General features: G+C 46.9%; 1 protein-coding gene across 4 annotated transcripts in view; it reads left to right on the forward strand.

The window, feature by feature from the left end:
* SUSD6 (sushi domain containing 6) overlaps window positions 1–21,808 on the forward strand; it is a 99,433-nt gene that overhangs the window by 40,235 nt on the left and 37,390 nt on the right. For 2 of the 4 annotated variants that reach the window (XM_045448122.1, XM_045448123.1), the window contains exon 2: window positions 6,567–6,767. The gene's annotated coding sequence lies outside the window, so the exon portion shown is untranslated. Of the gene's footprint in view, window positions 1–6,193; window positions 6,301–6,346; window positions 6,464–6,566; window positions 6,768–21,808 lie in introns of those variants that run through there. The other 2 variants (XM_045448124.1, XM_045448125.1) reach the window with 2 other exon arrangements.

Consider the following 21,808-nt stretch of genomic DNA (forward strand, 5'->3'; position numbering starts at 1 on the left):
TAGGATGGGTCTTGGAAGATGAAGGGGGAGAGGACTCCTCATGCAGAACATAGAGGAAGGATTTAACATTTGTTCCTTCCAGTTAGTACTTTTGTTTACTTATGTTTTTGGAGGAAATATTCCTGGGCCCCTCCTATTCCCTAGAAGACATTGCAGATTCCTTAGAACTGAAAGGGCATTCGGGGATCATCCAGGCCCACCCCCTGAAGACCAGGAAGAATGACTGGTTGGTGGAGCTGGGACCCAGAGCTCTCTTATGCATTCAGGTCCATGCTGCAGTCCTTCTGCTGTTAGGTTGGAGACTGTTAAAGAGAAGGCTTAGGATGGGGGTGGGGGCAGTGTGTCTGCTGATGTCCTGCTGTCTGCAGCCTGATGAATACGGTAGGGGGAAAGTGTGACAACAAGAGGATGTAGCTTCTGGAGAAGCCAGACAAGGATACAAAGAATATCAAGGTGATTCAGAAAAACTGCTAACACCTACCCTATTCTGGTTTAGGTGGCTTATGAGGAAAGCTGAGGGTTATTTTGGTATTTCTAGGAGGTGAATTTTAACGAGTTTGACTGTGTCTTTTGGGCTTTGGAGCTGGAGATGAAAAGGAAATGGATAAGGTACCGTTCTGGCTGTCACGGATCTTCGAGTCCAGTAGAAGAGTTTGTGCCTGTTGAGGCCCTCACATGTTAGTGGCACAAAAGGAAGGGGAAGATACAGGGGTTAGCAAGATTGGAAGGAGTCACAGGGGGGAAAAGTAAACTAAAGACATCTAGAAGTAACTTCATTTTTTCATTTTGGAAGCAAGAGTGGGAAGCATTAGGATCTGATAAACGTTTAGATGTCTTTTGCTGCCGTGGCCTAGCTATTTCAGGGTGAGTGGGAGGGAAGTGGGGGAGACATGGAAGAGAAGAAAGGGAGCAGGAAGAGAGGCCTCCCTGGCACGTTAGCCACTTCTCTTATCAAACCCTCTGGGAGACTTTGGACTTTGCAGAGTTAGGACTTCCTATCTTTACACTCTGAAAGGTAATTAACTGGTTAAATTCTGGTCACATTTCATGAACTATTCTTTGTCTTCCACCGTCACGTAGCAGCACTGGGGTTGGTGAAGTCGGTTCATGGAAAAAAACCAGACTTTCTTGTTCCGGACTGTCTACTACCACCATCTTCTTTCCCAACTAGATCTGAGGCAAGAAAAGGATTTTGTTGGTTTTACCCATCTAGTTTCCTCTCTTAACTAATGGAGAGATGGGTCATAGTTTAGGAAATAATCAGTCCTGACAATTACATGGAGACTGAGGCTGATCTCCTACAACTGTAGAGAAACCTACTTAGCACCTGGGAGCCAACCTTGACAGAGTCAGGACTCTTGTCTCACAAAGGAGAGATCAGTAGAGTGTGACATGACCCTGCCACTCCAGGAGGACTGTGACATTCTCCAGGGGTAGGCCCCAAGGCAACCAGGCACATGGGCTGAGGAGGTCTGGGCCCTCAGCTGTCTTGGGGACAGGGTGCTGTGGTGGTTTCATGGCTGGCCCCACCTGGTGCTGCTGCTTCCCTAGTCTGTGAGCCATTTTTGAAGGTGACTCTCAGGACACCTTTAATCTTTCCAGGCTCTTTGGTTAACCTGGAAGCATCTATGGCAACGATACACAAACCACGTGAACTTTGGGTTCATGTTATAGGTTGTCCTTTACTCCAGAAGCCTGTCCTGTTTTCATCGTCATTTTTTATGAGCAGTTTCTCAGACCTCTGCTGTGTTGGCTTCTAGGCCAGAACTGTAGACAGAAGGACCTGAGTCTTTTCAGTTTATAGAGCTGTCCTTCGTATTTTGTCCTTTTTGAGCCTCATTAGAGAGTAGGGAGATATTTAAAGCAAGCAACAACCCCGTTTTATAGATGAGGAAACAAGGCAGAAATGAGGTAACAGAGGCAAAAATGAGGTAAGTGGCTTCCCCAAATCAGAGCCATGGATCGTCACAGAGGATCATTTTGAACAGGAAATGAGTGCTCATGACGTTCAGCAGAGCACAGTCACCCTGCTTTTAATGTTCTGAGTTCACTGAGGGGGAAAGACCAGACACTGACCTTGAGGGGCTGACGTTCTAGCTCATGGGGTCTCTTTCTACCACACACTGTTGGGGTGCAGCCGTGGTCCCAGGAAAGATTATCAGAAAAGGATGAGTGCAGACTTTCCATGACTCTTCTACACCCCATATTTTAGAGGGGAAACTGGCTGCTGGAGGAAGGGTTGTGTGATACACAGAGAAGCTTGGATGTTTGGAGAATTCTGTGGCTGAGAGAGACCGTAGAGCCTTTCTTAGATGTGCAGATGGAAGCCAGGGAGCCTTCATGACCAGCCAGCTGTTTAGTGGCAGAGATGGGACTGACATGCAGCCTCAGGCTTTCTCTTTTCTTTCTTCTCTCTTCTTACCTCTAAGTTTAAATGTGACATGCCTTGTGAGGGTGGATAAGTGCCATCTTTAAAGACGAGGCTTAGTTCCAGGCTCCTCTTTAATCATAACTTTTTTCCAATATTTTTTGTGGTAAAATACACGTAAAATGAAATCAATCATCTTAAACCAGTTGTAAGTACGCAGGTCAGTGACATTAAGCGCATTCCCACTGTTGTGCAACCATCACCGCCGTCCGTCTCCAGAACTCTTGGCATCTGGCAAAAACGGAACTTTGTACTTGTTAAACACTAACTCCGCATTCCTTCCTCCCCCAGCCCAGACAACCAGATTCTACTTCCTCTTCCTCCTCCTCCTTCCTCTTCTTCCTCCTCTTCTTCCTCCTCTTTCCCCTTCCCCTCCTCCTACTCCTCCATGTATTTCTCTAGGGATAATGAATATCTAGTTAATTTTTTCTGAAATGTTTTTCTTTTCACTTGCTCTAAAGCCACAGTTCCAGTCCAGGTTTTATTTTATTTTTTAATTCTGTGTTTAAAGCAGATGCCTTCTTAAAATGATTAGATATGTATAGTGTGACCTTTTCTCCACAGTAGACAGGTTCTCCCATTCTGAGCAATACCCTGGGGTCACAGGGCTTCGCTTTTCTCTGTATTGTTTCTGAAGCACTAACTCTTGGCTTAGCCTTGCAAGTAAACACTCCCACTGACTACCCTCTATTCTCTATTCATCTTTTCTCTTCTTTGCAAAGCCCCCATCGTCACTACCCCATCAGTCATGCACTTGATCAGGTGTTAGGCTTCGTGGTGGAATTGGTCCTTTGGCCTAGGGAGCTGCTTAAGTCAGGGGGAGGAGTCCGTTGTTTCTCTCAAATAAGACAAAACAGGAGCTCCTATTTGTGTATCTTTTTCCTAATTCTATATTGGCTCCTCCCCACAGTATTCATGAGTTTGGCAGGCATTTGTTCACTGCCTTCAAGGAGCTTTGTGTCTGGTGAGGTGAGACAGATAAACATGTAGACGCATTAACCTGTTAGAGGTACAGTCCTAGCACTTTGGGAATAAGAGGGGGTTAGTCCTACTGGAGATGGGTGTGGTGTGAAGTGTCAGAAAAGAATTCCTCCAGGCGACTCTTGTGCTGAGCCCTAAGAGTGACTATATTCCTGGCAGGAGGAGCAATCAGGTTTATTTGAACATCAGTCCGTATGTTGAGGGAGGAGACAGGTGGTCTACTGGAACACGTGGCTACATTAATTTTATTTTACATTTTATCTGTTTGAATAGGTAATGCATGCACAAGGTACAGTATACTCAAGGACATTAAAAAGGAATACATATGACGAAAAACGAGTTATTTCCCTATTAATTGCTCACTTCTCCACCCTGAAGGCAATTATTAGCTACCGATTTCTTGTGCATCATTCCAGGCAGAGATTTTCATGGCATGCAAGAGTGTGTGTGTGTGTATCCCCTTTAAAAATACATGCAGACTCGCAAGTGGCTTTCTTCATGTACTGATTGTGGAAGTCATTTCATATATGAGGACAGACTAGACCTGCCTAGTTCTTTTTAATTTTTTTTTAGTAGGCTCCACACCCAGCGTGGAGCCCATCACGGGGCTTGAACCCAGGACGCTGAGATCAAGACCTGAGCTGAGATCAAGAGTTGGATGCTTAACCGACTGAGCCACTCAGGCACCTCCTGCCTGACTCTTTTTAGACCAGTACATGGTATTTTGTTAGGTGTGTGTATGACCACTTGTTTAACTTGCCTCACTTCAGTCTTTTGCCAGTACAAAGAATTCAGTGGCTATCTTGCATCTATATCATTGCTCATGCGATTTTTGAGGACGGATTCTAGAAGTAGAACTGATAGGTTAGAGAATATGTGACAGATATTGTCAAATTGCCCTCGAAAGAGCTCCACATTAATGATGCTACATTTAAGATCCTTTACCACTTGATGCCCCCCACTTCCCCTCCTCTAAAATCCTTGCCACAGTGCTCGTCCTAAATGAATTTGGTCTTTTAACTCCTCTGTTTATGATCATCTAAGCTGTACATGGTTTTCAGGGTAAAGTTTAACCTCCTTGGCCTAGCCCTTAACTCTAGCCTCTGCCAAGCGTGCTGTGCTCCCATTGTTCTGTTCCACTTGTATTTGGTATCTTCTTTTTTACTAAACATATGCACTAGCAGTCAGCATCACCTCCTCTGGGGAGTCTCTCTTTGTTACCTTCACTTGTGCACAGAACACCTAAGCACCACTCTGATCCAGCCCCATCCATTCACTATAGAAATATTTGTTGTGCACGTGCTGTAATGTGGCCCAACCAGGTGTTATTCTCAATGTTGCCTTCAGGGGGTGATGACTGCCTGGTACAAATACCTGCTGTGGATGAATCAAAAATGACAGCACCCATTGCTAACTGGACATATTGTTGAACCTCTTCTGACCTTGGGTTTTGGCATCTGCTGAATGAGGAGGTAAAGCCTGATGACCTCTAAGGTCTCTGCAGCTCAGCCTTATTACTAATTACAACAGCAACAGCAGGCAGTATTTACTGAGTACTGGCAAAGTGCCAGGAACTGCCAAGTGCTTTGTCTGATCCTAATCCTTACATCAAACCAATGAAGACATATGGTTACTGCTCCCATTTTACAGATGAGGAAACTGAGGCTAAGAGAGTGATTTGGCCACATGGTCATAATAGAGGACACAGATTGGAATTCTGGCATTCTAACTCTGCTGTCCTTAGCCACATAAATATATACACATTCCACACATTTACACACACACGGTTTTGTGTACTGTTTTGGGTCACTTACAGACTCCACCCCTAGACCTCTTCATGAACCATCCCTTTTCTACAGCTTTAAAGGCTCAAGTTGGAGTCTGGGTAAAAGCTGTGGACAGAAGACTGCTATAGTCACAGCTATTTAGGGTAGTGAGTAAGGACCCAGTGGCTAGCTCATGCTCATTGAAGGCCCTGCTAGCTGCTTTTCCTTCATGCTGAGGTAGCTCCTGTTGCTGTTTGCAGTAACTCTCTTTAGAAGGGGATGTAGGCCTGAGTCAAGGCTTCAGACATGGATTAAAGGCAGGTCTGTTTAATATCCCTGGCAGAGTCTCAGAGGCATCCTTTATTAGGGTTGTAGATGGCAGGCTCCCTTATCTATTTACATAAAGCCTTATTAATGGAGAAGGAGGTGTGTATGGAATTTAAAAAGGGAGTATAATCTTATTATTTGGAATACTTGTTATAAACTAGGGTAAATAAAATCAAATGGCTGAACTAAAATGTAATAGGGCCCATATCATAATGTATCATCATCAACTCAGCTGCTTCTCTGAAGGCTTGTAGAAAGTAATCCCTTAAAGTCTTAACCCCTGATACATATATTTTTTAAAGACCCTGGTTCCTACTCTTCTGAAGTCATCGTCTGAACTAGAGTGGGTGGGGGTGCTAATTAACAGTCACAGCCCATCCTCTCCCAGTCCTTGTCAGGGACACCCAGCAAGTGTGGCCTCTTGGGGTCACAGGTGTGTCAGGTGAGCCTGGAGTAATTGGTCCATTTTTGAGATTCATGGCTGTGGAGTCAGCGTCAGATCCTCAGGGGCTCATCCGGCCTCTGGCAGCTGAGCAAGCCTAGCCGTGGGCCCTTGGCTCCCGCAGCTGCATTCCTTCTCTAGGCGGTGTATTTCTCCCTTTAAGACACGTGTTCTCTATTTTTTTTTCCTTTCGGTCGGTTGAACTCGCTCTGAGTCCAAATGGCAAAGGCAAAGCCTGACTCAGGGGTGTAGCATCTGTGTCAACAGCTGCCTCTCTCTCCTCTTCTCTGTTGGAGGCGGTGGGGGCAGATCCTGGGCAGTTGCTGAAAGTTCTGCCATGTCTGACAGATTTCCAGGTGAGCTTGTGTTGGTCTCCTTGTCCTAGAGCGAGGATCTGGCTCCTAGATGCTGACACTGATGGCAGCGTGCTGCAGGCCTCGGCATTTCCCCACATAGGAGTTGAAAAGCCACTTATGTGCCTGTCCCTTCTGGCAGCAGGAATTCAGTTACTAGCATTTTGTATGTGATTATGGCTTCCTTGCTACAGTGCCTACTTGCAGCTAACTTAGGGCCAAAGTTTTCACTTGTGTCCTTGTTTTCTGTTTGTTTGTTTTTTTTATAGGTAAATCTACCCGTGGCTGACTTTAGAATTCTTCTGGCTTTTAAATTTTTTCTTTTTAAAATAACTTGGACGGATAAAAGATGTGCCATGGCAGGATAACACCAAAGAGCACCTCAGCGTTGGCCGTGGCCTCCGCGGGACATGGAGTGTTCCTTCCACTGGTGATCCTTAGCACCCTCCTTGGAGACGGACTTGCCTCAGGTGGGTCCCCGACTGCCTCTGTGTGGGAGGGAAAAGACTCAGTACCATTGTTTCTCCCAAAGGCTGGGATAGGGCACTGTCCATCTAGCGGGAAGTTGCAGGGAGAGAAGAGGGTGGAGGTGGGCTTTTGTGCCGTGGTATAGCCGGGGGGGCCAGCCCTGGGGGTGTGGCATTAAGGGGCCTCTTGAGTCACCTGGGAGACGGGTGTGTAGGAACCTGCTGGGCTGACATTGTCGCCCCTTCCTCTCCCCCCCCTCCCCCCCCCCCCCGCCCCCCACAGCTGGAGTCACCAGGCAGGATGGAGGGATTCAGAACACGATATTCAGCAGGGTGCAGGTTTTGGAATCAGACTGCCTGTGTTCTGAGTCCAGTCCCATTGCTGGCTCTGCGACCTGAGCAGATCTCCTTACCTCTCAGCTACAGAATCGGATAAAAGTAGTACCTACCCTGGGTGGGGGGAGGGGGGTGAAGATTGTCTGAGATAACACAGCAAGCACTTAATGATTGTTAGCTTATTGTGTGTTTCTTGTCTTTTTATGTTTTTTTCTCAGAATAAGTACAAAGTTGAGGTGTTGTAACTTAATGAAAGCAGGACCTGGTCACTGACACTATAAACTTCGTGATTCTGGACAAGCCACTTAGGCATTCTGTGGCTTAGTTTCTCCATTTATCAAATGAGGGGGGTTGACCCGGATACCTTTAAGGTCCTATCCACTTCTCTCAGTTTATAATTCTACGGACTTTTCTGGTTGAAGCTGATGGGCTACAAGAGCTGTAGCAGTGGCTAGAAATGTAGCCATGAGCTTGATCCTTGTTGGCTTCTGCTGTGCTCTGAAGACCCTTCTTAGGTTCTCTTCATGTGGTCCTCTCGACCTGGCGTCCTTTTTAGAAAGCACATATTTTGATGTGTACCATAGGCCTCTGGGTGATGCTAGAGAACCTGCCTCTGTATCTGCAAGTACCAGTAGGGGTCTCAACTAATTATGAATGAACTCAACAGTAGTGGGGCCCCTACCAGTCTTCATTAGATACATTTATACGGCAGTTTTCTTTGGACAGCATTCCCTGGAGAGGGATCTCAGGTAGATTCTGGAAGGGGACTTGAAGGATGAGAGCAGTGTGGTATAGTGTGGCACGTAGAGTCCCCATACAGTGCTCTTTCTCATTCTTTCTTTTGAACACTTGATTATTTTTTCTAAGTTTATTTATTTATTTTGAAAGAGAGACCGTGAGCAGGGCAAGGGCAGATAGAGAGAATCCCAAGCAGGTTCTGTGCTGTCCGTGCAGAGCCCATGCGCCATGAGATCATGACCTGAACAGAAATCAAGAGTCAGGTGCTTAATCGACTGAGCCACCCAGGCGCCCCTTCTCATTCTTTTTCTATCAACCCCTACCACCCGCTTATGCAACACATGAAGATAATGGTGCAGTCTCATCTAAGCTTTTTCTTCTGAATTGTTGAGAAAAACAGTTACCCATTTGTTGTTGCATTATAGTCTTTTCCACCACGCACGTACAGATTTCCTCTTCTGCCTCTTCTTTACTCTGTTCTGACACTTAAACCTTTCCCACAAAGCATAACACCTCTTTGGCTGTGAGGAGTCCCTGGCACAACTAAGGAGGCCACTAGGCCACTACTAATGATTGAGACCCCACAACGTGGGCATCATGACTATATATGAGATTTCAAAGGAAAAGAAGGCCAGACTACACCAGTTGTGCAACCAGATGAAGCAGGGCTTACGTTTGCAGGGCATATAAGCCAAAGCCAGAGGAGGCCTCTAGAAGCTGTAGTCACAGAGCCATAGAATATAGAGATCCTGCCTTATTCACCACTGTATCCCCAGAGCAGATGTTGGCAAGTGACAGTCCATGGACCAATTCCTTCCTGCTGCGTTTGTATGGCCTGTGAGCCAAGAATGGTTTTTATATTTTTAAATGATTGGGGAAAAAAATCAAAAGAATAATATTTCATGATACATAAAAATTGTGAGCTCACATTTCAGTGCCTATAAAGTTTTATTGGAACATAGCAATGTTTATTCTTTATATTTATGAATATAAATATGGCTGTGTTTGTGCTGCAGTGGCAGTGTTGGATGGTTGTGACATAGACTGTTTCACCCCAAAGCCTAGACTTTAAGATATTGGACCCTTTCTAGAAGAGATTTGCCACCCTACCCCTAGACGCAAACAAATAGTGCTCAATAAGTATGTGCATGAATGGAATAACTGTCAGAGCTAGGATTTTAGAGGTCATGCACTTGCCCAGGGTCCTAGGGCCCAGGCTCCAGAACCTGACCTAGTACCTAGTATGCTACCAAGACCACCTTCTTCCAAGGCTCCACTAGGGGAGCTGTCTGGTCGTGTGACCTGGCAATTTTAGGGCAGAATGTCTGCCTTTGGTGTCTGAGGCCTCTAACTTCCTTAGCTTCATTAAGCCATTCCGCCTACTGCCACCCTCCTTTTTATGGGCTCCACCCCTGCCTCCTCCCATTTCCCACCCCATTTTCCAACTACCCACACCTTCCCAACTTTCTACCCAAGGTCTGAATTCAATTATCAGGAACTGATGGTTTCAGACTGGCTGGATAAAGGGATTATTATTCTCCAATGTGGAAAAATGTATGTCTGTAGTGTGGGCTCAGAGCAGGATGGAAAAGTTGGCTCTGTAGCTTTTTTCCCCTCCCCCATCTGCAAAGAATCCTCCCTTCCCTGCAACCCCCAACCCCCCAAGTCTTTTCTCCTTCCCATAAAACATGTGTACTGGCACAGAGCAGGATGCAGGCAGTGGAAGGGGTTTTACCATTACTTAGATCCAGTGCACCAAGTTGCTGCTGGTTTTTTCCCTCTCTGGAGTGGCTTCTCGGTGAAGAAGGCACGCACTCCTTGGCCTGAAACCCATAGCACACCTGCATGGCTGTGCCTGCCATAAGCAGCTTGCCAAGAAACCAAAACTCTCAGATACCCTGAAGTTGAGGAAAGGCATGCCAGTTCAAAAAAAGTCCCCTCTTCCTCTTCGTGCCTACCTTACCTGCTCCTGTGGCTGCACTTGAACACTTACTCCAGAGGCATTGTAAAATGAGGTGCTTATAAAATACACAGCCTTCGTTACCCAGTGAGCTCTAGTCTTTGTGTGTACATACACACTCGTAACTGTGAGACTCCCACCGGACATACGTAAGTGGGTGTCTTCTGGGGGGCAGTTCATCTGTAGAGTCTCTGGTTACAAATTCCACAGTCACCCTTCGTCTTGGTCATAATTGCTCAGGTCTAGAAGAAAAGAATCATGTAGGAACAGGCACTTGAGAGTTCTGGGGCAGAGTTGTGCCATGATCAAGTTCAGTTTTCCATCTTGGTTTCTCTTATCTACAGTTTGGGATTTGGAGTTATAATGGAGAAGGTGTTAGGGAGGCAGTGGGTCCAGCTTCCCCCTTGGTCATTCCTTAAGCAGATATGGGGAAAATCATTGGAAGTTTCCTTTCGAGGAGTAGCAGAAGGAAGAGTATCTTACCTCTTTACACGTGGTCACACCATGCAGGCAAAAGACCAGAATTGAAAATAAAATTACATGCATAGTACACAGCTTGCCTCTCTTCTTGAACCAGAGAGGAATCAGGGTCTCAGCTGTGCAGCAGCCTTTCCCAGATCTCGCACAACTCCTTCCCTTTACCCAGGATCTTAAGAAACTTGCTTTAGGACCTTAGGCAAATCAGTTGACCTCTTTGTGTCTCCTTTAAAACAGAAATCGAATCCTTAAGGATGTTAGGTTGGTGTTGTGTAGACTAATAAAAATGATTGGAGGGCACCTGGCATATAAAATGTGTGGTGTAATTCCCAAATAATAACAACAACAGGGTTGGTATGTGACCCACTGTTGAGTCATGCTGGGCAGGAGACTTTATGCAGATGACATCCTTTGCTGTCTTTAAAAAAAAAAAAAAAATGAAGATGCAAAGTCATTGTGTTGGGGATAAGGAATTGGGAGGAGGTGTCAAACTTGACCAGTTGAGGAAGTTTTGGTTACTTCTGGAAACCCCTTCGCCTTCCAGAAAGCTCATGTTTCCATAGACTGATGGTCTCAACCCAGCTGGCTTGCTGACTCATGTAAAAAGCTTTTGATTTTCATTCTCTCCCTTTCCTGAGCATTTGCTGAAAAAACTCAGTGTTTTACTTGTTTCTGATTTCCACCCCCCCCCCCCCAGAGTGTTTCCATGACACTTTAGGCCATGTTAAACATCACACAAGCACCTAAAGCCATTTTAAAATCTCATCTGTATTTCTTTTTTTTTTTTAATTTTTTTTTTCAACGTTTATTTATTTTTGGGACAGAGAGAGACAGAGCATGAACGGGGGAGGGGCAGAGAGAGAGGGAGACACAGAATCGGAAACAGGCTCCAGGCTCTGAGCCATCAGCCCAGAGCCCGACGCGGGGCTCGAACTCACGGACCGCGAGATCGTGACCTGGCCGAAGTCGGACGCTCAACCGACTGCGCCACCCAGGCGCCCCTCTCATCTGTATTTCTATGCAGCAGAGTGAGAAAGCATGGCAGTTAGTGTTCACTGAAGAGGGAAGACGTTGAGAACAAGGCTCTCAGGGGTATGATACGACTTTGGCTCTTCATGTTGATGTGCTGGAGAGATGTTGACAAGTGGCCCTGGCTCATCTTGCATCTCTGAAGGGACCTGGAGTCAGAGATACTGTACACTGAGCTGAGAGGTGAGAATAGGCAGGAAGTTGACATGTACAGAGCATCATTTGTGTGTCAGGCTCTCTGTGTGTCATCCCATTTAAAGCCCTTAGGAAAACCTGTGAGCTGCGTGGTCATGTAACCATTTTACAGATGAGAAACTAAGGCAGAGAGAGGTTACATAACCTGCTCAGAGACAGGCAGTTGTCTGTGGGGAAGCTGGCTGGGATTTGTGCCGAGTCTGTCTAACTTTGCTGCCCGTGGTCTGCTGAGAACCACACTGTGTGTGCTGAGTGGCAGCAGGCTTCTCTGAGACCCATTTCTTGTGTCACCCTGTTGGAGCACTCAGGGCAACCTTCAGATGATTCTTTTGACAGACGAAGAAAGACTCCATCTGTGTTTCCTCCCCTGGATAAAGGATGCAGGAGTCATCTCTGGGTTACTGTGTTTGCCTCTGTGGTGGTTTCTGTTCTCATGTACTGGGACCCTTGATTGTTTGGTTCCCAGTTTAGGCACACGGTTTACCAGGGCGGTTCTATTCTTGGAAAGGAACAATAGGGACCACAGCAAATTGTTTGCTAAATGAGGATGTAGTTCCCAAAACATCCGCAGAGCATCTTCCTGTCGGTTGTAAACACTGCTGACGAAGTGATGTAATCTCTCCGTGGTGTAATTACCTGTGACTATAAAAAGACTTGGGGATTGTGGGAGGAGGCTGGATGGGTCATTATAGGGCTTGCTGAACCCTGGCGTCTCAAAAAGACATTGAGAAATTACCCTCCTCAGGCTAATTGTTGTGCCATGTTTAGAACATTGCAAACACATGGTATCAGCTTTGCACTGTAACTTTTGAAGAACAGAAACCAGGAGTCCACCAAACTGAACACCTAAGTGGGTCTCAGTTGGGCTAAAGCTCTCAGTAAGCACAGATTCCACCTTTGAAGCAAAGGTGCCCTACTACCCTGGCCTAATTTGTGAGCTAGGATGTTATCCTTACCTGCCCAACTCCTGCAAAAGGGGCCACAGGGCACTTAAAAAAAACACACACACACACACAAAACACAACAATCTAGGGTCAGCTTCCAGAGTTCTTAATTATTCTAGTAGGTTTGCAGATGAATCCTTTCATCACCTCTTACCCGCTGGGAGATTCCTTTCCTCTGCATCACTCAGGAGTGTGAGCCTGCAGAGGGCATGAGCAGCCCTCACTCCTATTCCAGGTGGCTGGTGCTAGTATGACTGGTTCCCTGGAGTGTGGCCAGATCAGGAGTGACCTTGGCAGGCCTTGTGTTTAGTGTTGAGGCCCCGAGGGACAGCAGCATTTAGAGACAACCTTTCATGCTGCTGGGTGAAAGAGAGGGGTGCTGGCTGCTGATCTCTCCTAGCCCTGTTCGTGCACCTCACCTGAAGCCAATGTAAAGCATGAAATCTGAATGTACCAGAAGATAAGGGTGAGATAACTATTTATTTAAAAAGTTTATTTAAGTAATCTCTACTCCCAATGTAGGACTCAAACTCACAACCCCAAGATTGAGAGTCGCATGCATGGTCTTCCAACTGAGCCAACCAGGAGCCCTAGATTATAACTATTAAAAAAGGATTGTCCCCTAGCATTTGTTCACATAGCTGTCTCTTGTCAGATGGCATAGGATTCAACTCATAAACACCTTAAAATAGTAAATACCACCTGCAGTTCTCATGGTGGCACTAAGGTCACTAATGCAGCTCAGGGTAACATCTATCTGTTATCCTTCAGGTCCACCCCTTGCTTGTTTGTTGCTTTTAATTCCAGTGTAATGAACATGCAGAGTTATATTAGTTTCAGGTGTACAGTACAGTGATTGACAATTCTGTACATTCGTTGTGATCATCACAGTAAGTGCACTTGTTCCCTTCACCTCTTTCTTTTTAATTTTTTTAAATGTTTTTATTTTTGAGAGAGAGAGAGAGACAGAGCGTGAGCAGGGTAGGGGCAGAGAGAGAGAGGGAGACACAGAATCTGAAGCATGCTCCAGGCTCTGGGCTGTCAGCACAGAGCCCGATGCAGGGCTTGAATTTGTGAACTGCAAGATCATGACCTGAGGTGAAGTCATGACCAGCTAATGGACTCAGCCACCCAGGCGCCCCCCCCCTTCACATATTTCATCTATCCCCCCCACTCGCCTCCCCTCTGTTAACCATATATTTGTTCTGTGTAGTTAAGAGTCTGGTTTTTGTTTTTGTGTTTTGAGGTTTTTTGGGGTTTTGTTGTTCTCTTTTTTTTCTTTGTTTGCTTGTTTTGTTTCTTAAATTCCACTTACGAGTGAGATGATACGGTATTTGTCTTTCTCAGAAGACTTATTTCACTTAGCATTATATCCTGTAGATCCATCCATGTTGTTGCAGAGGGCAGCATTTCATTCTTTTTTTATTGACTCCTTGTTTTTATTTTTATTTATTTATTTATTTTATTTATTTTTTTTTTTTTAATTTTTTTTTTTCAACGTTTATTTATTTTTGGGACAGAGAGAGACAAAGCATGAACGGGGGAGGGGCAGAGAGAGGGAGACACAGAATCGGAAACAGGCTCCAGGCTCTGAGCCATCAGCCCAGAGCCTGATGCGGAGCTCGAACTCACGGAACGCGAGATCGTGACCTGGCTGAAGTCGGACGCTTAACCAACTGCGCCACCCAGGCGCCCCAGACTCCTTGTTTTTAGAGAGGCAGTGTAGTCTGATCAAAAGCATGGACCTTGGAGTCCATTTGCCTGGGTTTGAATATTTTGAATACGGCCCCTACTCATAGCTCTCTGTGTTACCCTGGATAATTTTTCTGACCTTGCTGGCAGTGTTTCCCTAAAATGGGCATGATAATAGTGACTACTTCATAACGTTGTTGCAAGAATTAAATAAGAATGTATATATATAAAGCACTTAGGACATGGCCTGGCATACAAAGACGTAATTTCCAAGTTGAAAGATCAGATTCTAGCAGCAGTTGCTACAGTCTGCACTTCTGCTGCCACACAGCTAGTTAATTCAGACAGACTCAAGGTTGGAAGGTACGCCTTGTTTCTTCTGTAGTCTTAGATTCTATTTGACTCAATTCAGTACATACTGAGTAGAGTTGGCTGCATACTGCCTGAGTTATTCATAATTCATAAGTCCGTAATTCTCAAATACTTCCATGTTGGCATCTCGCATATGAAGACAAGGAGAAAAGGGCAGCAGTACCCCTTAGCAATGTTGTTGCTGGGGTAGGGGTGGGGGATCAGCTAGGTAATCTCACAGTAAGCCATTTGCTTCGGAGAGGGTCTCTTGTTGGCATTTCAGAGCCAGAGTTCCTCAAAGCTGCTGTTTGTTAGGAACCTTGGGAGTCATTTTGCAAATTAAAGACATTTTTCCTTTTATCAGCACCATGATGTGATGGGAGGATTGTATTTTAAAAGATTCTTAAACACATCTGGGAGAATACAACATGAGAATTAAGTAAGAACTCTCTTGTCTCCTCTCCCATATGGTAATCCTTTTGCCCCCTCCTACTTTTCTTAGCTATTTTGACAGCATTTCTTCTTTTAAGAGCCCTTTTCTACCTAGATTCATTTGCTTCCCCAGAGATGGGGATTTTCCCCATGGTTAGCTTCTTTGACTTGTTAACTCTGCCAGTAGCAAGTCTCCTAAAGTACAATTGTTTAATCGTTCAGAATTCTGGGAAGTAGTGCAGGGCAGATAAACAGGTTCTCTTCAAGATTTCTTCTTTGCAAAGCCTTTTTTTTTTTTTTTATTAATTCACAAAAGTATTTTAGGCATTTCAACCCAAGAGGGGAAATGTGTTTCAGGAAGTTATGGCCAAGTATAAACAGGGTTATAAAATAACTGTGCTGTAGCCTTTGTTATTCTGAGTAACAAGCAACACTTTATGAAATATGAAAGGGCCTGACAATCAGTTCTTCACATGTAGGAGACACATGTCTCCTTGGGAGAGGACAGGACCTGTGTGTCTGTTGTCACTGGCTCGAGTTCTGACAGTTGGGCCTTGTTGACTCTGGCAATGGTGGGAGGTACAAGAGAATGTTGTTGGGATTGTCACCCACCAGATGAGGAATGAGTGGGCCTGAGGAGCAGCCCAATAATGTTTACTGAGCACCGGTCAGGGAACAGTGAGGTGTGGCAGCAGATGGGAGAGAAGCCTTGGTTATTTCTGCTTCCCAGTTGATCTTAATACTTTGGGAAGGCCTTTGCAAAGGATCCTGCGGTGTCTAGAGCCGGTGTAGCCCCACTAAACCTCCTGATGACCATGCGTGGCTGCTCAGAATTGCTGCTTAATGGCCTATGAAGTTAGCTGGTGACTTCAGTAGGCTGTGTGGCTCTCAGCTTCATGACTCCTGGACAGTAGACCCCTTCGGCCTCTGATCTTTGAGGTCTTCTCCTATCATGACTCTCCAACTCAGATCTTGGTATGTAAGTGTTTGCACATAAGCTCCTTGAAGGTAAGGACAAAGTCCTTTATACATTTGCTTCTTTGCTGTAACCAGGCCAGTGATCATCCCAGGTGGACCCAACCTGGGAAAGGTACTCTATGGGGTGAGGGTCCCTCCCAGCAGGGCTGTGCAGAATCATGGCTTGTCCTGCACATGAGGAGAAAGCAGCCAAGTGCACAGCCCTGTGAGCTGCAGTACCCTGTGGGCCTCTGCACTGATTTATGGTTCCCCATAAGATTCCATCCCTAGCTTTCTGGGGAGTTAAGAACCGGTGTGAAAGTGCCTCTGTGCCTTAGGGGATGCAGGTGGTGAGGCTCTTCTGAGGAGAAAGGGTGGGACTGGGAAGGCTGCCTAGAAGAGTTCATTGCAGTGTGAGGACTTTCAACTTGGGTGAGGAACTTTGAACCCACTGTGGGTGTGGGTCCCCTTAGGTGATGGGAGGGAGGAAAGGTTGGCTCTCTCCTGGGGAGGAAAGGTCAGGAGGAGGAATGCGTGCTGACTCTGAAACATTCCCTGACACTGGGGAGGGACCGGGAGGAACAGCTTGAATGGGTTTGGCTCCCCTTTCCCACCCATAACTCCGTCTACTCTGTACCTCAAGTCAAGGCTAAGGGGACTCCTTTTCCCCCTTTACCTGCACAATAGCACCTTCAGGCCTATTCTCACTCTTCTTCCAGTGGCTGCATTCCTGTGGCTGGAATCCTGCCTCTTCCCCTCCCTCCCAAACCTCTCATCATCCTTCAAAATCCAATTCAGTCATCTCCTTTATGAGACACCGCTCATCCCCTTACCAGTAGGGTTAATAGGGTCTGGGGGAAGGAGAGTAGGCTTTGTGTATGTTTCTTGAACTAGCAGGCACTCCTAGTCCTTTCTCTTGAGGATGTCAGAGAGGTTTTCTGGTGATGGACAGGATTCCAATTCCTAGAACCTTGACTATCTTTGATTTGAAGGATTTGGACAGTTTGTTAAGACTTCTGGGAATTGCAGCTTTGGGAAGCCCAAATCCTTTGTTCTGCAGATCATGTTGCACATACCCTATAGACTTGCTGCAAGGCCTCCTGACTCAGGGCTGCCGGGGCACATGCTGGCTTTGGTATTTTCCTAAGCACACTACCTCATTTAGCAGGCATGGGTTGACATAAGGTTGGCAGGGAATTCTAGAATGCCATGGAGGGCTTTCTGGGGCCAGGTACTGGACTGGATCGTGGTGGATGTTCTCATGTGCAGTTGGGTTCTCAGGGTAAGCCTGTGAGGAGGGCACCTGCAGCCAGGAGCAGTGCTGTAGACCGGGAGGAGCCTGGAGCTGATGGTTTGGCACTCTGCTGTGCTCACAGGCACTTGTTGATGCTCCTGCGGAGTGCCAGGACTATGCCAGCTGCAGTTCTGCATGGTGCGTGTCCTGGCCAGGGAAGTCACTGTACCACACGGGATGCACATGAGAGGGGTTCCTGGCTCGGATTAGGGGGGCTGTGGTAGCCTTTTCTGAGAGAGAGAGAGAGAGAGAGAGAAGTCTACACAGAGAGCTGAAGGCAGGTAGAAGCTAGCAGGTAAGGAAGACAAGATGGCAGAGTAGAATTACGATTGTAGTCTTTGGGGCCAGAAAGCCTGGTTTGAATCCTAGCTCTGCCGCTAACATGTAGTATAACTTTGAGCAAGTTTCTCAAAGTGAACATCCCTCAATTTCCCTCTGTGTGACACTGGGATGAGAGCACACTGACTGTACAGGGCTGTGGTGTAGCATCATCATTGCTGTTCTGTGGCACCTCGCCAGTGGCAGGGACAGCCAGCATGTTGGGGACGTGTGTAGGGAAGACAGGGAGAGAGTCAAGTGTCGCGTCTGCTCGCTTCCCTGACCTTTGCTTTGCAGCTTGCTGTGACACTTCTGTTGAAACTTCGGAAGTCCAGTATACTCTGTCCTCCAGACTGGCATGCCTCTTGCCCTGGTGGATGAAGGAGTGGTCTCTGCCTTGGTGAAGGAAGTTTGGAAGCTGAGGTTTCAGAAGGCAAATAAAGTCTAGCCTTAGTCTGAGGGGCCTTAGTCTTAGTCTTAGTCTAGCCTTCAGATTGGGCTGAACTTCACCAGCAGTGCAGTTTGGGGGAAGCATCTGGGAAGTGAGATGCTGCTGGTGGAGCAGGTGCCTTTCCTGCTGAGTTGTTCCAGTTGAGGACGGGAGGAGAGGGAGTAGGAGGAAGGGCAACAACTCTGTGCTGGAGTGTCTTCATGATCAAAGGGTTAAAGAGAAAACAAACACCAGTTGATGGATTCAGGGTTGAATGAGTCTAAACAGGGAAATAGGGCTGGAGGAGGGTATTGGTTTGGGTATAGATTGTGGAGAAGATTGGGGATGAGAAGAATGGCCTTTACGTTCCTATTTGCCCATAGGAACCAGAAGTGACCAGCTAAGTAAGGCCTGTTCCAGCCTGCTGGAGGGGTGGGGTCACTCAGGACAGGCCCCTCGTGCTCTGCCTCAGCCCAGCCAGCGGGTGGGAGGCGTGTCTGACAAGGACCCCTTATTTCAGCCAGTCTGCCTCACAGCACAGGGTCCCCTGGGGGTCTAGCTCCAGTCTGGGAGGACTGTGGGAGGCTCCTAATTGATTTGGAAGGGAGAGGAGGGGAGGAGCGAGCAGCTGGCATCTGTGGCGTGCGGATGTTTTCCAGGCCTCTTCAGCTTGGATCAGAGCTGGGGTAATTGGAGACGTCGGGGTGAGGCTGTCTGTGATTTGATGTGTTTGGGGGTGCAGAGAACTGTTGTGACTTCCAGCAGAGAAGTGTCTCAGGTTTCTTCAGCGTGGCTCTCAGTAGAGGAGCTCCTTCTCCACGCTGTTGTTCTCTGTACCTTCTGGTTAGGCGTTCAGACGCTTTGAGGTCCCAGCCTTGGCGTTCAGAAATTCTGTTAGCGGTAATGGCAGACCCTGGCCTTGCAGGAAAAATGAAGATGTGAATAATAGGATTAGATGAGGTAATATGTGTACAAGTGCTGGGTAAACAATAAAAGTCTGTTCTAATGGAAGGGATTATTATAATGTTCCTTTTTTTAGTCAGCATCTCTTCTCTGAATTGCTCAAAGCACTTGGTTGACACTAACTGGTTAATCCGTCATTTATCCCTGGATGGGAGGCTGGTATTTAATAGCCCCCTTTGTATACAGGATCAAACTGAAGTTTCCAACAGAGCCCCAAAGTTTGAAGCCCAAATCTATGGAGTCTGAATCTAAAGCTTGGGCCTCTGAATGTGATAATGCCTCATTTCTGGGAATAAAAGAAGTGAAAGGAGAAAGGGAGAGATCATTAAAAACATCTAATGTTTCTTTTCACAGACAGCTAGTCAGGTCAGACAAGGTTGCCACAGTCAGGATTTTGAGAGACGTGGAAATCTGACATCCATTTTTCTCTGAGAAGCCACGGAGTCCCCGTTGAGAATTAGGCCTTGGTATATGCTAGAGAAGCAGCAGGCTAGTCAGTGTAGGTTTGGGACAAGGGACACAGAGAGGGAGCTGGCAGCGTTCTTAATTTTGTTCTGTTCAGGTTGTGCTTGCAGTCCTTGAAGTGCCAGGCTCTGCACAGCGGTTCCAGCTTCCTGGCACACACCAGTGCAAACCCACTCACTACTCCATCGTGTCCTGGGAGGCGTCAGGGCACCCGTAGCAGGTGCTTGTTGTATTTTGCAGGTCTCAGGGGGAAACCCCAGGGAGGTGGGTTCAGAAACCTCCCTGAGTGTGTGGCCCAGGCCAGTTTTACTGCAGAACAAATGCCTACAGCCTACATTTGGTGGCATGGCATCTGGGCAGATCAGCCTCGGGTCAGTGCTGCAGTCAGGGAATAGCCTAGGCCCGCTGGCTCACCTTTCTCCCTTCTGAAAGGTCTCACTAGTCAGGAGCTAGTGAAGACAGGTCCCATTTTGTTCACATTGCTAAATATGGTCCCGCAGGGTCACCTTTCTTCCCATGCCCATGCTTTCCCGCCTCTGGTGAAGGCTTAAAGACAGTTTGTATACTTTCTTGCACACGGTCTTGAACCCTAAAAGCAAGAGAAGAATGTGCTGAGTTGGGAAGCTCCTTCTTCTAGTGGCAACTGCATGGTCTCCTAGGCTTGAGATTCTAGAGGTCATTCAGGTATGTCAGTTAAAAGTCACATACTTGTGAGAGAACCAGCAGGCTGAACCTTACAGGTTATATGCACCATTAGGTCTCAGATTTGAGCGTGCATTAGAATCTCCTGGAGAGCTCAGATTGCTGGGCTTGCCTCCAGAGTTTCTGATTCAGCAGGCCCAAGAATTTGTATTTCTGCTGAATTCTTTTTTTTTTTTTTTTTTTTTTAATTTTTTTTTTTTCAACGTTTATTTATTTTGGGGACAGAGAGAGACAGAGCATGAATGGGGGAGGGGCAGAGAGAGAGGGAGACACAGAATCAGAAACAGGCTCCAGGCTCTGAGCCATCAGTCCAGAGCCCGACGCGGGGCTCGAACTCACGGACCGCGAGATCGTGACCTGGCTGAAGTCGGACGCTTAACCGACTGCGCCACCCAGGCGCCCCTCTGCTGAATTCTTAATGCTGCTGCTGGTGATTTGGAGACCACACTTTGGGAACCAGTTTACACTTGGGGTGAACAAGCCTATCTGACCCTTTTCAGAGCAAATTTGGTAAGGTGGGAACAGGGGGATAGAGAGGTCTTGAACCCACTGTGAGGCGAGGTGGTGGTTCAGAAATAGAATGTTGCAGGCAGACCAACATAATTTAGAACCTGGAAAAAGTTAAGTGAGTAAGGGAGTAAGCTTACAGGGCTGTCACTTACCTTCTCTGAGCTGGCCCTGGTCCTTACTGTCCCGTAGAGAGTGGGGGCCAGATGTAGTGAGCCTCTGGCTAGGTCACCTTGGGCATCCTCCCTCCACTTCTTATTCTGCCCTTCTGGGCAGCAGGCAGCTCTCAAAGTGTGCATTTTAGGAAGTCTCCACAGCTCGAGTTCTGTGGTATGAAGAGCAGGGCCCTAAGCTGGGGGTGCCAGGCATCAGCCCAGCAGTGCTTCTAAAGAACAGTAACTAAAGGCCCATATTTTGCTCAGGAGTGACGTGAGGGTTGAACTAGCTTTCCAGGGCCCTTTGAGCTCTGGGATTCTCTAATGTCTCTTCTGACAGCTTCTGCCCTCGCAGTCAGGAACTTCTGCTTGTTACTTGTTTTTTTTTATGTTTTATGTGCGTGAGAACTTCTGCTGATAAGCAATATTGATCAGATGCCTATCCAGAGACTGGCTTGCCAAAAGTGAAACTAGAGAAGAGTTTGGGAATTGGAGTAACTTCTTTCTAGAGAGTCTCTGGGCCTCTGCCATTACTGTGTTGCTTCCGTAAGACCTGTGTCCAGAGAGGAATGACTTAGCATCCTTGTCCAGTCCTGATCCTTATATTCCACATTGCCACACTTGACTGCAAGGTCTCACAGGCTTTCTGTTCAGTTCCCATTTCCAGGGTGATCAGGATTGCTATTCCATATCCTCCACTGCCCGGCACGGTGCTCGCGGTCAGCCTGGGTAAATATTTGCTGGGTGGACAGAATAGAGGGTTGTATCCCTGTACCTCATTTCTTTCCTTCCATTTCTCCCCTCCTTCCAGCCTGGCAAAATTGTCTTCCTTTGCCCTTCCCCCTTTCCTTCCTCTGTGCTCATTTTACCTCCCCTGCACTCTGGCAGAGCGAGCCTTCCGTATTTGTGTGTTGAGTGTGGTAGGGACTGGGGTGTGCCTGAGATCACGGAAGGCCCTACAGAAGCCATCTATATGAGGGGCACTTCCAGAGTGCCCCAGCCTTTGCCTTTTCCCTTTTCTCTTTGCCCACGTTTCTAGGGTAGCTATAAGTTACAGAATGTTTTCACCATCCCAAGGGGAATTTGTTGTTCTTCAGAT

This window comes from Leopardus geoffroyi, chromosome B3, assembly GCF_018350155.1.
Source record: "Leopardus geoffroyi isolate Oge1 chromosome B3, O.geoffroyi_Oge1_pat1.0, whole genome shotgun sequence".
Taxonomy (NCBI): Eukaryota; Metazoa; Chordata; class Mammalia; order Carnivora; family Felidae; genus Leopardus; species Leopardus geoffroyi.